At 41.6% G+C, this 17,579-nt stretch overlaps 1 protein-coding gene across 8 annotated transcripts in view; it reads right to left on the bottom strand.

The window, feature by feature from the left end:
* Positions 1-17,341, bottom strand: part of ADD3 (adducin 3) — a 100,557-nt gene extending 83,216 nt beyond the window's left edge. The window contains exons 1-2 of one of the 8 annotated variants that reach the window (XM_081158003.1): positions 15,047-15,180; positions 14,840-14,917 (exon numbers count right to left, since the gene is read on the bottom strand). The gene's annotated coding sequence lies outside the window, so the exon portion shown is untranslated. Of the gene's footprint in view, positions 1-14,672; positions 14,693-14,839; positions 15,200-16,953 lie in introns of those variants that run through there. The other 7 variants (XM_081158004.1, XM_081158010.1, XM_081158011.1 and 4 more) reach the window with 7 other exon arrangements.
* Between the last annotated feature and the right edge of the window lie 238 nt (positions 17,342-17,579).

The raw sequence follows: 17,579 nt of genomic DNA, 5'->3' as shown, positions 1-17,579 counted from the left end.
GGGTTCCATTCCTGATCAGGGCACATATTTAGGTTGCAGGATCAATCCCATGTATCTCTCTCACATCAGTGTTTCTCTTTCTCTCTCTCTCTTCCTTCTTGTCTTAAATAAAAAAGAGCACTGGACTGAGAGTCAGAAACCAGAGTTGTGAGTCTAGAATATGTCACTTCACTGAACCAGACGAGGTCCTTCCCTTCATACATAAAATGAGGTGGGAGTTTCCAAAATTCTAGGAGTCTAGAGGTCATTCCCCTATTTGACTCTCCAAATGTTAAAGTTTACAGAAAATGCCCACTTCTATTCATAATAAAAAGCCTGGATGCTATAGCTAAACATTAAAAAATAAAAACAAATCTGATAGATTCCATTCACACAAAGGAAGAATTTTAGCATTTATAACCTATGAATTTATTTAATACCACTGACTGTACACTTAAAAATGGTAAGATGGTAAATTTAATGCTATGTATATTTTACCAGAGTAAAAAATACTGGAAGACAGCCGACACCCAGGACTCCAAAATGTCATCTGCTGTACCAGTGAAGGAGAAGAAACTCATGGATATTAAAACAAGGGAGTGCCAAGCTGGATAGTGTGCAGGATTTTGCCCCTGAAGGCACTGTTGGAGTATTTCAAATAGGTTACTACCAGTATTACAAGAACCATGTCAGCAAAGGAAACATGCTGGGGTTTCTATGGTGCTGGCAGCTCACCTGCGTTTCAACTACTCCCTTTCTTACAAGGAACTCAAACATTAGTGGCTATGCAAGTAACAATGAAGAGGGCCCAGTATGGAGGGCAGGCACACGCTGCACTGCTGACCTTTACCTTCTTTGCACCTCTCCGAGAGGAACTCAAGAAACTTGATCACTGCTGATCCTTTCATACCCTAATTGAGAACAATGTCCAATAAAAGATGACTGGTACAAAAATAAAAATATATTGGAAATTTAAAAAACGGGACTCCCTACCCCACCCCCCAAAATATAAGACTATTATTTATAGTTCTGCACAGTAATTTCATTATATTAAATACCATAAATAATAGATAAAAGACCAAGTCTAGTAACTAAGTTTAAGTCAGGTAATTCCAAAGTTGGGGAGAAAAATCTTATGATTTGGTGGGTGGCAAAAGGTGGAGTCAACAAAATAATGTCAAGTACTAAAAAGTACAAGTTTTAGAAGAGGTCTATTTCTAGCTGACATAACAGGGTAGAAACACAAAGAAGGAAAAGGCTGACCATTCCTGACCTCTTCTTTGCCTTCCTAACTAGAAAATGTTTTTCTATGGGAGCATTCCTCAGCTGGAATTTGCTTTGTGAGCATGTATCATTTCATGAAAGTTATTTGTCATTGCCTAGGGTAAGATATGAGTGAAAGATGATTACAATTACCACCTACCACTTTCCGTAGCTCTGCTGTAAGTGGAGGGGAAGCTGGAGAAACACACTCTAATAAAAAGACACAGTGGATCTGGAAACCATACTTAAGAGAATAGGGCTGGCTATTTCCCCAGGTTGTTCTGGGCCTAAAGCTATATTTCTAATGCAACAATTCACCACCAGCTGTAGGCAGCCTAAGTCTTGATTCAGGAATTTAAAAATAAACAATGAAAAATATCTCTGGAATAACATATACAAAAGAAAGAAAGCTGAGTGTTGAGGGATGGGGGTGACAATTTACTTTTCACTGTATAATCTTTTGTGCCTTTTGGATTTTTGTTCCCTGTCCATATATTTTGTACTCAAAAACTAATTTCAAATATTTAAAAATAAAATGGATTTTATAAAAATGTGACTCAAATAGTAAGTTTACCTTAGAAACCAAGTTAAGAAAATCATTCTTGCTTTTTAAAAACTCAGTGAGTATGCTCTTTACATGTCTAATGCTTAAACTTTTAATTGTATTTTATGTCCATAAAGTAGTTTTAATTTTATTAAATTACTTTTGAATAAGTAAGTTATTTTAAACAAAATGCTCAAAAATTTTAAGCACAAAAGCAAATTTTTCACTGCAACACTTTACAATTTACATAGGAAAAAACAAATGATTTTACATGTGCTACTTTTGACATTTCTAATTGTTTCTTATACACACTTACTACATGTTCTTAAGGGGAAACTTTAAGATGGCACAATGACTTCCTGTAATGACAGCATGCAATATTTAATCTTGCAATGCTCAATGTCTTCAATTCTTTTTTTTATTCCACTACACAAAAGTTTAAAATGAAACAAAAACACAGCATAGGGAGGCAGTTTCATTTGAAAACAAGAAGACTATTCTTTAGCCAAATGTTGACTATTCAACCATTTCCAAATGCACATATGAAAACAAATCCAAAGATGAGACAATTGGGTAATAGATGACAAGCAATAAAAATTAAAGAAAATTAAGAAATAGTCAAGTATCTAAAGTTTTTTATGTATGTTAAGGAAAAGATACCTTCAAGACTTGCTTTATCTACTATCTAGTTGTACAGGTGTATCTTCCCTCTGTCACAAATCTGAGTATTGGGAATGGAGTAAAATGCATTATTTAAATTGCCATCCCATGATCAAATGATCCTTCAACCCCTGCATTGTTCAGTGAGATGTATGGATTTCTGCTTCAAAAATATCCCATTCCTCCCTTAATTCTTTTGCTTATCTCTAAGTACCTCCTAACTTGTCTCTTTGCCAACACTGTCACAACATTCTTCACACCACCAAATCTCAGGCATATCTGATTATGCCTTTCTCGTCAGCTAAAAAAATCTAAATTTCTTGAAATAGTACCCAGAGCCTTCATGATCTGGGTCTCACAACCTTACCTTTCCCCTCATTCTCCCACCACATATACCCACTGACAGACCTACCTGCCTTTGCATGTTCTATTATCTTGGTCTGTACCTCACCCTCCTCTTCAACATCTGAGATCCTCTAAAGATCAACTCAAATGTCATTCTCCTCCATGACCTGTGTCTCCCCAGAGAGATAAACATTTTCCTTCTCTGTGCCCACCTGCACTTCCTTTAAATCACTGTACAGGTAACTCTCAGGCTAGTGCTGGCATCAGTTACATAAGTACCTCTCTTCCCTACTAAAGTTCTTGTCTGGTTCACATATGCTTCCCTTAAAATGCTGAAAACATATAAAACCATTCAAATAATATGAACCTCTATTCTCTAGATGTTTTCATTCTAATGAAGGAATATATAAATATCTATATATTCACAATAAAATTAGGGGGTAAAATTTATGGTATATGAATTATATCTTAATTAAAAAATAACATTAGGGTAAGTGGTACAAGAAAGTTAAAGATAATCCTTTCATATACTTCCTTCAACAGGCAACTCTTTAACAGGTAATAATGTTGTTTTTAAGAAGGTAAATATCATCTTGGGTTGGCTAAAAAAATCACTGGGGATTGAATTCTCCTTACTTTAAAATTCTAGGTTTGGAGAAAAAAAAAAATCAAACCATTTCTGTTGACTTAAGACCTTATAAACTGGTTCCTGCTGTCTGAAACCTATAGAAATGATCATTGTATCTAGGTCATCTCTATAAAACTGGGTATTTAAAAAAAATTTAGACTCACTCATGACTTGCCAAGGATAAGATTGGAAACTGCCTCCTGACTGCTACCTGAATGATCAAAGTATCTTAACTGCCTTTTTAAGCAAAGCAAGTTAAACCAGGTTTAGTGCAACAATTCTTGCTTCCTCAACTTCCTACTGCAAAAGCAGGTCTATTTTAGAAATAAGGTCCACATAAGTTGTTTTAGTTGTTCTCATGTACATGGGTGCATACACACACTTTTTTCCCCGATATCTTTTCTAAAAGTTGAGATAAAATTCACTCTTTTAAACTGTACAAGTTCTAGAACTTTTTCATCACACCCCTAAGGAAAACCCAGTACCTATTAAACAGTCACTCCCTATTTTCCCAACCCCCAGCCCTTGGCAACCACTAATCCGCTTTTAGTCTCTTTGGATATGCCTATTCTGCACATTTCATATAAATGGAAACATACAATATTGGCCTTTTGCATCTGGCTTCTTTCACTTAGCATAGTGCTTTCAAGGTTCATTCATGCTGTAAAATATATCCATACTTCACTCCTTTTTATGACTGAACAATATTCCATTGCATGGATATACCACAGGCATTTATCCATTAATCAGTTGATAGACAGCGACAACACTATTTTTATTTTCACATTTTCATTGAAAGCAAATTGTTCTATCTGTAGAGAAAAAGATTTTCTTTGGGACAAAGGGTGCTTAGAAGTTAAAATAAATTCAAGGCTTTACAAGACAGACTAGATGTCTCCAAAGCATAAAGATGTAAAGCAATACATCAAACCCTTATCACAGCAAAGTTTATTCTAGTCACCAAAGGAATTAAATATGCAAATATTTTAAAATGAAAGAGGAAAAGGACAACTTTCCAGTGTATACAGTCAGCCGATAACTACACACTGATCTCCACTCGCAACTTCCTCCTCAAAATCTCCAAATATATGTCTAGTAGACATTTCAAACTTAAAATTCCTTAAACTGAACTCCTATTCTCTCCCACACCCCAAACTTGTTCCTTCTGCAACTTTTGCGTAGGTTCCAAACCTTGTTGTCAAGTCTGACTTCTTCCTCTCACGTCTACCCCCATATCCCAGTTAGTAAATACTGTTGCCTCTATAATTAAATATACCTGGAATTCAATCTATCTCACCATTTCTACTAGATACATTATCTCTCACCACAATTAATGCTCTAGTATCAAAAGAATTGTTTTAAAACCTATGTCAGATCATGTTCTACTACTGTTCAAAGTCATCTAGTGGCTTCCCAACACCCATCCCTCAAGCTCTTTCATCCATGCTGCATACACTTAGGCCTCAGGGCCTTTGGGCTTGCTGTTCCCTGTCCCCATGATCTTCTCCTTGATATCACATACATTCTCAAGTCTTTGCTCATATGTCACCGTCTCAGTGAGGACTTCACCTCATCACTAGATTTAAATTTGCCATTACCCCCCAAACACTCCCTTTATCTTCCTTCCTTGTTCTATATTTCTCCATAACATTTACACCCACACAATATACACTCTACTTGTTTGTTTCTATTTACCTCCAAGAATATAAATTCCATTAGGGCAGGAGGGTTTGTCTGTTTTGCTTACTGCTGAATTTTCAGCACTTAGAACAGGGTCGGCCACATAATAAATGCTCAGTAAGTATTTGTTGAATGATTAAGTGAACAAATGAAAGGAAACATAAAGCTGCTTAGAAAAGACAAGATCTAATCAGAGGTCAGATAAATATTTATGGGGAACTAATACACTAAACAAAAAGTTGGGATGAGAATAGAAAGCAGCATTTCTAGAAAAATATGTCACAATGTTTCTACAGTTCGCTTTAGGAAAAACTGCTATCCTTGCTCATTTCATTGTTTTTGAAAAGGATCTGTCCATAGTCCATTGCCAAGAACCCTTAGCTTCTGAAATAAACTCTGGGAGTTGACAAGTTCCTGGGGTAATAATGTCCTTTTCTCAATTGCCACATATATGTAGAGCCAAGGACTTTCATGGCCTTGGCTTTTATTGGGCCCACTCACAGTACCTTCACACAGTACAATCACAGACTTCTAGGCCACCTTCCAACTAAAACCACTAATTGTTGAATTCACCTCCCTTGGAAGTACAATCACAGCATCTTCAAACTGTGGAAATGAATCTAAAGACAATCTATCCCATCCCCTCACGTATTTACATATAAAAAAACTAAACTAAAAAAAAGGAAAGAAAAGTGACTTGCTCCAAAATATCTTGAATAGTTACACCAAGTATTTTCAAATAGTAAGTGATAAACATTAATAAGTCTAAGAGTATTCAGACACTTTGGAACAAATTGTATAAAATCCAAAACCAAACACCGTTATTTACAAAAATTAAGTAGAAATGATTATATCTCGTAATATCAATAACTCTATCCACATATTAGATTTAAGAGTTTTAACATGGCTGTCAACAGAACTATACTCTAGCATTCAGCAAAGTAAACAATGGACAATTTTAGATTTTTTAAAAATGTAAACCTCTTCTTAAAAGGAGACTTTCTTTGTCCAGTGGTGGGAACGATGAGGATTTCTCAAGTCTTTTTTCAAATACCAATTTTCCTAAGCATTACTAGCTTCAAAATAGGAGTGTAAGGATGTTTCTATGAACTAGTCATTTTCATGTGGCGTTCAGAGGGAACACTGTTAAAATCTACATGATGATCTTCACCACCACCATCACCTTCTCCCACCCACCCCCACCCCCTGTAATATTCTAATATACCTCCTAGGGAGGTATGTCCTTGGCACTGTCAGTGATAGGAGTACGTATGTTCTAGCCTTCAGGTGCCTTACAGTGGAAAGGGATTGTGAACCACTGTTACAAACTATCTCCCATCATGCTACAGAAGAATAATTATTATTTTCATGGACAGTAATTTCTCGCCAAAATCCTTTCTATAGCCTGCACCTAGTGAAATCCTACCCTGTCTTTCAAGGCCCACCCCTGTTCCTCTTTCCTGGGGATCTTTTTCTGACCGCTCCATCTATGGTGCTCTCTTCTTAACTGGATGACCTGTGACATTTGTTATCTGTACCTGTCATTTAGCATACATCACACACAGTCAAGTAACATCTTTTGTACTGTCATCTCAGTTGTTGCCAACTTTTTCTACGTTTGACTGGAAAGTCTTGGTGTGCACAAGAAGTTGAAGTTCCCCCAAGCCCTCAGACTGGAACATGGTTTAATTTTACTGTTCTGTGGATATGAGATATTACTGCCATACCAAAAAGTGCTGCTACCTAAAAATACTTAGGAGCCAGCAAAATATAGAAAGACAACTAACAAACCCCACCCGACCCCAACCCCTGAAAGCCCAGCATCAAACCCTTCAGTAACTCAACCCCTCTTCCCATGAAGTAGCATATGTTAAGCAATGTGAAGCAACTCACGTCAAGGTTTCAACAATAAACTTTCCTTGTGGTTTAAATTAATAAATAACATAGCAAAAGGAACAAAGAAATGAACATTATAGACAAAACCAATTAGCCAATATTTGAAGGTCTATCTCATATATATAATTCCTGATTCTAGTGAAATATCCTATTTACCCATTTCATCACCCTCTTAAGCAAACAAACAAAAAATCACCAATGTTTTCCAGCAGAGGCAGAAATATCATTCTAATCTTGGTTCATGTCTTTTGTGCAGTCACCAACAAGAATGTGCTTAAATGAATTAGCAGTAAAGCACAGTGTTTAAAGGAAATTGGCCCTGGGCTCAAATCTTGGCTCGGCCACTTATTAACTGTATGATCTTGGGCAAGTTACTTAATTTCAGATAATTTATGTCAAGTACTTAACATGATCCTTGGAAGGTTTTAAGGGATGGGAAAAAAAAGGTTACTAATTAAGTAATTATATATAATAGATATATAACAACAAAGATATTCTTCTTATCATAACAATTTCAAAGCTTCCTTTCAATTCAAGTTGTCAAAGTTCCTTCTTATCTGGCCTAGATAGGCCTATTCCAAGTGTCCTAAACCTCCACTGACCTATACTGGTTCTGCTACCTTCAGTTCTACCCACAGCTATTACCATACACATTTTCTGAAAATTTGGAAAAACTTGACCAAAAAAAGAAAGAAAGAAAAACAAGAGGCCACTTGAGGAAACCAAAACAACAACAAAATCCACTCTGAAAAAAATAAATTCACTCAAGTAGGAATCACTGCCTTAGAAACTGAGACAAAGTAAAAATGTAAGAGAAAAAAAATAATCACATCTCTTGAAACCCTTACCTCCAGTTAAACAGATGATCTGTTTGATGATTTTAAGCCCAAATAAATTTAAACATCATCATTACTGTCTGCAAAAGCCATCAATAACCAGAGCTACTAATAACGCATGCCTCATTGAAATAATTTTCTTTACCGCTTTTAATAATGATTTCACCATTGCTACACTACTTTTAAAGTCTCAACTTCTTAGTTTCTCCCTTCCCATGCATTTCAACAAGTGGTGAATTAGTTCTTCATCATGTGTCTAGACCTCCTGCTGGGAAGCATAATTAAAATTAAGCAAGCAACAATTCCACTCGGTAAAAGTTCTGCCAAATCCTTCAATGAAGCTGAGCCTGGTTTCTCAAAGCCAGATGAAAAAGTTGGGGCTGCTCAACTTGATGCTGGCCATTCAACAGATGGCACTCTTCCCTTTCAGCCCAAATTAAACAAGCTCGAAGAAACATGTTTTTTGACATTCAGGTGTGATACAATGCAGAGATTCTCTCTTCAAAGTACTTAACTGATAATCACAATCCCTCCAGAAAAAAATTCATCAAAAGTTGATGGTCCAGCCGGACACTTTTAAAGAGCACAGGCAAGTTCAGATTATAAAACATCAAACACAACATAAAATAACCTAACTTAAGTGATTACCAAGTGACCAGCTTCTCAGAGACTTCACTCTGTCAAGCAGATACACTCTTCTTATTTAGGCATGAAATGTTCCTTCCCTATTACATTCGGCTATAGAAGTGACAGTCTTTCAGTGGTCAGTAATCAGATCCTTGTCTATCCATCAAAAATTTCATTAGCGTTTTTAATGATAACAAAGTGTTTAGAGAACTATGACTTCTGTCATTATCAACATTCACTAAGACCAATAAAAGATGCATTACTTTCATATTACTTTCAACATTTTTGGTTGCAAATAATTTGATACCCACTTAAAAAGAATCAAACATCCTAGTACAAAATTATTATAGATAGAGTTTTCCAAAAAAGAGTGTATAAAGCAATATGGATTTCCAATTCATTAATAATATGTATTTTACTTTAATACATAATGGATCCCAACTATTACATGATGAGTAAGCTTTCTCACACTTTTGTTTTGATATCTTATTTGTAATTTAAAAAGCTGACAGCTGTGGAGATGGAAGGAAATTCCATTTAGTATAACCTCCAGTTGAAAGCCAAACTTTTCAGCAATATGATACAGAATCACCTTAAAAATTCCACCTCTCTGGGAGAGATAAAACTCAGTCCTGGCAATAACAGTCATAGCAGGAAGGTAAGAGGAAAACTGTTTTTAACTTAAAAAACAAAACAACAGAAAGCCAGGACTGAGGATAAGGAGTGGAACCAATGCATCAACTTCAGAGCCAGGCCCCTTCCCCTTTCCACCTCCCACCCTGTGCACTCACGCCCATTCACAGCCCCGCCTGAGCTCTGACCATCACCCTTCCCCAACCACTTCCTTCGATACTAAAAGGCTGACCTTGCAGAATCTTTTTCTTATATATTAATAAGACAAATGAGATGAAAAGTGACAATGCAGTTAACAGTTGCTGGCTCTAATTTCTGAAGGATTAAAAATAGAGTGCTCTTAAAGAGTCCCTGGGGAGGCCATGATGCCAAAATACACTCTTTTAGACGTACCAAATAAGCCTGATTATGTTTCCTACGAGGATATTGAGTAAACCCATCTTTCTGCTATGGCATTTAGTCGTTCCCGAAGATCAAAAGATGACAGGATGAGAATATCGTATGGAAAAGGAAGAAGGAAATTCCTTGAAAAGGATGAGCTGAGCCATTGTGGAAGAACTTCACGCAAATACTGCTGATGGTGACAAATTAAAGGCATACGTCAAGTCCCCAAGATGCTGAAAAACTCAGCATTTCTCCAGCCTGATGGCTTTCTACATCGTTATAATTCCAGCTCCCCTATAAGGCAGCCAACAATGGCCATGGGAGCTGAATAAAGCAGGCTCTGAACTCACACCTGCACTGTCCCTCCCCGCCACCATCCAAGGAAGCAAGCACTTCCTATGTGGGAGATGGGAAAGTAAAAAATTACACGAATTTATTTAAAGGGGTACGAGAGTTACCAAAAGAATAATTTCATGTATGTTACTTAGGTTTTCATCTTGTTTCATCCATTGCTTACCTTAATGTTGACTTGCCTGAGTGCACATTGTAAGCATTAAAATTTTTTATTAATATATACAATATACTACTTGAGACACTTATTTTAAGAACATTATATCGTTATGCCCTTAAGTTTCTAAGAAGTGTTTTTACCCCCTGGCTGGCTGGTTGTGGGAAATTTGTATCCTATGGAAATCATGTATGCCTACTGCAGAAAAAATGACATTTATAACCTGAGGTTCAAACTGTAGCCTTGTCTGAGGAGGTAGCAATCTTAAATGCTAGTTAATGTACTACCTATATATACATTAATATCCTCAGGCCTAGGTTCAGGCAATTTGAAACAAAGAGGTTTCAAAGTTCATCTAACATCAGGGAATCTTACCATTCACAATTAAGCTTTACTTAGAGCCAACTTTTTTTAAAAAAAGTAAATGTAAAGTATATGGTGGTGCTGCACATCAGACTGACATCAGGTAAAAGCTTAATTCAGGTCTAAACTCACTCTAAAGATATAATTATATGTGAAAGACTATACATCTTTTATAGTAACAGTACAGCTTGTTCACATAGTTAAAAACTAGTCTATACTATTTTCCTAAGAAGGAAATTTACTAGAATGGTAAGCCTTTCAACATCAAAGATGTGTTCCATCTACTTTATACCTTTTGGTGATCAGGCTATTACTTTTTGGGTTATGCTAGACAGCACTGACAGCCACATTCATTCTTTAAGGTTTCTAAGATACTCTTCATTAAATCGTTCTTTCAGTGTAGTAAGTAATGTCCTAGAAATGCAAAAGAGTTTATTAATGAAGCTTTTTAAAGATACCCAACAAAAAATAGTTTAAGGAAGCAAGAGACTCTGATTTTCATCTATGCTATCATCTAAGGCTTTAGGGTAAGTTACACAGTACTTTCCGAACATTCAAATATGTTTTCAACTGTGTAAATAACTTTGAATTTTAATTTGAAACTTGTCCAGATATTTAAAAATCAGCATCAAAATACACATGAAATAAAGGAAATTTCCAGGAACCTTTTTTCTCCAACACTTTTGGTTAATTTTCAGTTATAGTTCTTGTTCTATGCATACTGTTGGTGCTGGTATTCAAATATTGCATGAATGCCAGGTGAACTTTACCTGAAAGGAAGAGTATCCCTCAAGAAGCATGGTTACACGCATGTGTGTCCATAATTAGCTACTACTGGAAGAAATAATTAAATTCGTCTAATTATTATGCAAAAGGGATAACAAATTTTTTTTTCTTTCAAGCCACTGTTAGTGAGACTTCTAACCTGTGTGATTTAGAGAGGATTCTTAATATGTACAAGCCATTACAGTAAAAATCTGAGATTGCCTTGGCTTTTGGCCAAGAGAACTTAGTCTCTGGCAGAACCTGAAAGGCCTCATAACAATCTCATCTATAAATGCTCTGGAATGGACCCCAAGATCAAATGATAAAGCATTAACAGAGAAGACATGAAATAAAGTATTACGTCACTCATTTTGACACGACACAGCCTATGGCTGCTCAATTAATTTCAAACAGGGTGTCTATGTTTAAAAGGAAGACTAGTACTATGGAGTAGACATTTTTTTCTATTCAAACTCTATAAACTTAATTTTTCCAAAGAAATCAGAAATAGCACTCAATATTAATTGGAGCCAAAAATTAGTGTTTATTTAATGTGAGAAACAGATTAGTTAGTAACCTGTGACTTTGATACAACTTCAGCTTTTTAAATTCAATGTATGCTTATTTTTAAATATTTTCCCCTTATATTACATCTCACTACAACAAATGACTTATCAGCTCTCTACAACAATAATTCTATACATTACTTAAAATGACTCCTAATTTAAGTTCTAACTAATTTTGCTTCACCTATCAACTACACTGATGAAGCAACAGCACAGTTCCATGAGGAATGTGAGTGAAGCCACAAGTTATCTCTTTTCACTTAAGGCTAATTTTAGGAGGCAATTCAGGTGGAATTTAGAACAAAAAGTTAAAAATCCATCTCAGGTGGATATGGTGCTGGTAATCAGAAGATCAGGGCCACTGATCTAGCGTAGAACCTGAATCTCTCGTAGATGCACCAGTGCCTGCTGGACCAGTTGGAGCCCTATATTACCTGGCAAGCAAAAAAAAGGCTTTAATGCCATGAGTAATTAAAAAGATAACAGTATAGCAGTCTAGCTAAACATATGCTGTGTGAGAATCCTCTTCCAAAGTCAAAAGGTGATTCTACTTAATGCAAATTAATCACCACCCTTCAAATTTAAATCTGTTGGTGGTATTAATATTGGAAGGTGTGGCTAAGCAAGACAGTGCACACTTGGGGATACTGTGAAGTATCATTGATTTGCAACTGTTTCCAGGGATGTGATGGAGTTTAAGGGCTCACTTGTGCCAGACCCTGGATTCAGAACTAGCGTGTGGCACCTGGTAGTTGTATATCTTGGGTAAAATACTTAACCTCTCTGCGTCACTGTGTAGTCACTGGGTTGTCATGAGGATTAAGTTAAATCATATAAAACTAAGCCTAGCACAGAGGTAGAGCAAATAAATATTGACTGTTAAAAATATTTGCTGAGTCTTCACTTGGTGGGTAGCATGATATAACCATCTTCAAAATAAGTGTCATTTTATATACTGATGATAAACACATAAGGCACTTACTCAGCACCAGACTACATTCTAAGCACTTTACATATAACAACTGGTTAAGCCAAGGTTCTTATACTATTGTTCCACAACATTCTATAAACTCAGTTTGTTCAGAGTTGGGTTTCTATGATTTTATGTGATTTCTTCCCTCAGTAGAAATGCTTCTTATACCCTGATGACATGCATAAGTTTTGCCCAAATCTGGTACCAAACTGCTTTGAGATAGGTGGCATTAAACAGCTAATAACTGTGTAGGCTTAGGTAAGATAAAAACACACACAATAGGCCTGCTTCCGGAAGCCTTACAACCTTAGATGTTGAGTCCCACCCTGTCGCTAGGTTTTAGGACTGTGTGTGGGAGGTGGACTGATGCTCTGTCCTCTTAGTCTCAAAAGACATTCTGGTTTTACAAAGACCAAATCCATACTTGAAACATCATTGAGCAGAACTCACATTCATTCCAGAATAACACTGAAAAAAGGGGTAGAAATAACAGAGTGTACAATATAATTTTCTTGTTCTTTTTCAGAACATAAAATTCATATTCTGAAAATACAATCCTTCCATCACGTAAAATATTTCCCAGGTAGGTAATCACCTAGGTCATTTGTCAAGTGTTTACCAAACATTTCCTGATATCACACATGTAAAAAGCTACAAAATGCTGAATGCCTCATCCTCAACTACTTCAAGGAGTATCAAATTAGGTTTAACATGCAAAATAGACACACCACGTTTCTTTCTTCAAAAGCAACTACTACCAACATGCCAGCACTTGAGGTCAATATTAAGATTTAGCACAGACTGAATTCCTTAAAAAGATGAAAAGTTAAATGTAGCCAAGTAGCCATTTTTATTTATTTACTTTTTTCTGGTCCTCCCTCTGCAGAGTTAATGTGCTTAATTTAAGCAAAGAGAGCGAGTTACAGGGCAAGTACAACGCTACTGAGACTCAGGCATAAAACTATCCACATGCCCCAAAAGTAACTCAACACATCTAATTACACAAAAACTTCAACAGTTAAGCATCTTAATTTTCAAACGACAAATTACGCTGTACTCTCTTTAACAACATCCTCATTAGAAGTCTCCTAAAGCCAAAATTAAGATGCGCTGGGCACGACGCAGAAGCCCTGGATTCCAAGAAAAGTAACCATTTCCTACTGCTCCAGTCTAAAGTGTCTCCTGCGACGCAATCGTGCCCTTTAATGCGTAGCTGGTTCCCGTCTCCAGAACCGTGTCCGCGGCTTCACCGGACTCGCGTGGAATCGCCACGCAGGGCCTCGGGGCTGAGCTGAGTTCCACCTCTCTCCACGCCGTCCCAGCAGGTCAGCTGCAACTGCACGTGTGCCAGAGAAATTAGTGGTTTGCCTCGCGCTCCCCTGTTAAACGGGCACCTACTCGCAATTAAATCTCTGCAACAAAAAAGTTCACCTGAGGCCATTCCTGGCATCCCAGCAGAGGCCTAGCTTCTCTACCTGCCGCCGCCGTCCCGCCTGGGCTATCACAGCAGACCTCCAAAGGCGCTGGACGCGTCCCAGCGCCGCGCGCCGACCTGCGGCCAGCTCCGCCTGTCACCCCGGTAGGAAGCTCAACCGAGGGGGCGTGTGTGTGTTTCTAGGGGTGCTGGGGGGGGGGTCGGGGGGTGCGCGCGCGCTGGGGGGATGGGGGCGCGGATTACAAGAGAAAGGTGGTAGAACACTTTCTACTTGGAACAAAAACTTTTTTAAGTAAGAAAAGCAACCCAAACCAGCGCTCCCTCCCGCGGCGCCTCCACCTTTTCCAAGCGCGGGAACCTCCCCGCCCCCCCCCCCGGCCGCGCACCTTCCGAGTGGAAGGTCCCCGGGTCACCGGAGCTTCGGCGAGCTCTGGATTTTTACAACGCCCCGCCTCCCGCGGGAAACCGGAGGGCGCCCGGGAGAGTCGGGCCCACCCCGCGGCGCCCCGAGACCCGCCGCGCAGACCCCCTCCCCTCGGGCCAGCCGAAGCTCCCACGCCGGCCCCTCGGTGAGGAGAGGGGGTCACCTGAGGCCGCGGGGGCAGCCAAGAGGAAGTCCCGTCGGCTCCCGGGCCGCCGCGCTCTCTACCCCGCGCGAGCCCCCTGAGGGTCGCCGCACCCCAGCCCGCGCGGGCGACCGCCGTCCCCGCCGGAGGAGGGACCGAGCCGCAGCGCCTTCTCCCCTCAGGATTACCTCCAAGCGCGCAGCCGGCTTTGTGCTTCCCTCCCTCTTCCTCCGCGGCCGCCGCGGCCGCCCGATCCGCCGCCGCCGCTTCCTCAGCACCGCACGGTCGGCTCCGCACCGCTCCCGAGGAGAGGGCAGAAGAAGGGGAGGGGGCGTGAGGAGGGTGGGACTAGGCGCAGAGCCCTGCGGAGCAGGAAGCGGCGGCACCTGAGTCGCCGAAACCTCTCGCTCTCGTTCTCAAAAATATAATTTCAACCCCACTCCCTTCCCCTCCGCCCCTCGTCCTGGCGACCGTTACGGGAGGGCCGCTCGCACTCTGGCGGGACTAGCCCCGCGCCTCTCGAGCGCCCGTGGCCCCGCCCCAGGGCCCCCAGCGTGCCTGGCCCCGCCCCCTACAGGCCCGCCTCTCGCAGCCCCCGAGCGCCCCTAGCCCCGCCCCCGGGCCCCAGCGCGCTTTAGCCCCGCCCTTCGGAATCGCCGGACGTCCCTGGCTCCGCCTCCTCGAGGCCACGCCCCCTCGCGCCCCTCCGGAGCCTCGGCCCCGCCCCTTGCGGCCCCCTCCGAGCGCGCGGGCACCCAGTCTCTGAACCCGCGGCCCGGGGGGCCCCCTCGAGGGCTCGGCGCGGGGCGGCTGCCTGGCACCGCCTCCTCGGGCGAAGCAGCTCGGATCCGCGGCGTCCCCTGAGTGTCCGGGTGTGGGGAAAACGACCCAGACGGAAACCCGGTGGCGAGGGGAGGGGAGCGCCTCGGCCGAGTCGCCCGCCCCAGCCCGAGCGAGACCCCGGTTCCCGAGGCCGAGCCGCCTCTGTGGGAGCCCACGCTGCCTGCTGGTTTGAGCGTCAGGTCGCTGCTGCGGTTCAAGCTCCGCGCGCCCCCCATTGGAGGGGCCTGGGTTTTTCTCCGGAGCACAGTTGCCAGTGGGGGCGCCTCCCCCCCCCTTACAACGCAGAGGGGCAGGGCGGGGGCTCTCTCAACCCTGCTGCACTTCGCCCCGGGCGGGGGCGGGTCTTCACCCCCACCTCGGCCCCTGGCCTGGTGGCATTATCAGAGCTGACCTCTTGGAGGCGAGAAGTCGAGGCACCGCCAGCCTTGGAAATGAACGCGGGGGCCTGGGAAACTTTGCAGGGCGCAATTACAGGGAGGGGGGGGTCACCTACAGGTGACACTGGGCCGCCCACGCTCGTCTCTCGCCGCAGCCCGGTCCCCAAATAGGCCTCCGAGCAACTCGCACCTTTCTCCGCCACTCGCGGCTCGCACACCCTGCGGCACCCACGTCGCCCCCGGCGCGCGCACTGCCCAGCTCGCCCGGCTGAGCGCCATTCCGGCCACTCACGGTCCCTCGGGTCAACCCCACCCTCAGGCACACAACTAACTTCAATCCCCACCCTGGGGCCCTTCGTTTCCGAGGCACTGGCCGCAGTCCATTTCCTTTCCTTCCCCCTTAAATGCCATCCCATCATCTTCACCTCCTCCCTCTTCCCCCAAAACACGCTAATTAAAATGTAGTTTCCTCTCCCCAACATACGAAGTGTGGAAAATGAACCTCGTCTTGGCACAAACTGTGACTCATTTACCCTCGTTTTCTGTCTTCACTGGACTGAGGCTATAGACATTTTAGACTACCACCATCTCCCATCTGCTCAAAATCTAGCCATGCTTTAAGGCTTTTAAATACCCCTAAGGGATCGTGGGGAAGGCTTCCTGGCTTTGGGGAGAACACACTTGAAAAATGCCCAGCCTGTCATTTTAATTTGGCATTTAAAAATATCTGCAGTATTTGAGAGAGATATTGGGAGTGGCTGGATGTGGTGTGTTTTTTGTGTTTTGTTTTTTGGGGTTTTTTTTGCATTTAAAAAGCAAAAAATGAAAAGCCTTGCATGCATCAAGGTTAGCCTTTTTATGAATAGCCAAAAAAAAAAAAAAAAGTATGTTGAGGGCACCTATCAGACAATAGTCTCCACTATACAGGGCATTTGCCAGTCACACATCTAGGACCCCCCCCCCCCAATCAAAGGAAGGCAAATTAACACAGCCCATTCTAAGCATGTCTGATGAGCGATTTTTTCCATGATCCTTCCCTTTCGCACTGTTTCTGGGCAAAATGGAGAAAAGATCTTGCTTACCTGCTGAGGATCCAAGGCTCCCCTGCGCGCAGGGCAGTAGACGCGAGGCTTCTAGGTGTGGAGTCTGCAGTGCTGCACAGAAACCCCTGCAGCCTCGGCCCCGCGGCGGAGCGGCAGCCGCCAGCAGCAGCAGCCAGCAGCCAGCAGCAGCAGCAGCAGCAGCTTCTCCCAAGGCTGAGTAGTAAAGTGTGTGACTTCGTGGAGACTCCACAATTAGCATGCGGCGCTTGCTTATAAGAGGGGAGGCGGAATCCTTCTTAAAGGACTGGGTTTGGTTTTTCCTCCCTGCTATTGCTTCATACGAAGCAGAAAGGGTGGAAGCAGGGAGTTTTTGGGGGCTGAGTAAAGCAGTACAGCTGTGGGAGTTCAAGGTTAAAATTAACTGGGTGATGGAGGGACCGATTTAGTGTGAGTCAATGAAATAAATGCCGGAGGCACTGGTTTTAAACAGCCCTGATAACTTCAAGCATTGGCGTCCATGCAAAAATAAAGCCGTGTGCCTTGAAACCGATTCGTATTTTGTGCTGATATTTAATCTTCAATCATTGCGCCAAAACGGACGTTATAATAAAGGGGAGTTATGTAGTTTTTAATACAAGAATGTGAAAAGAATAATAAAACTCATT

The sequence above is a fragment of the Miniopterus schreibersii genome (assembly GCF_964146895.1).
Source record: "Miniopterus schreibersii genome assembly, chromosome: 14".
NCBI classification, from domain to species: Eukaryota; Metazoa; Chordata; class Mammalia; order Chiroptera; family Miniopteridae; genus Miniopterus; species Miniopterus schreibersii.
This window is presented reverse-complemented; position numbering and strand designations above follow the sequence as displayed.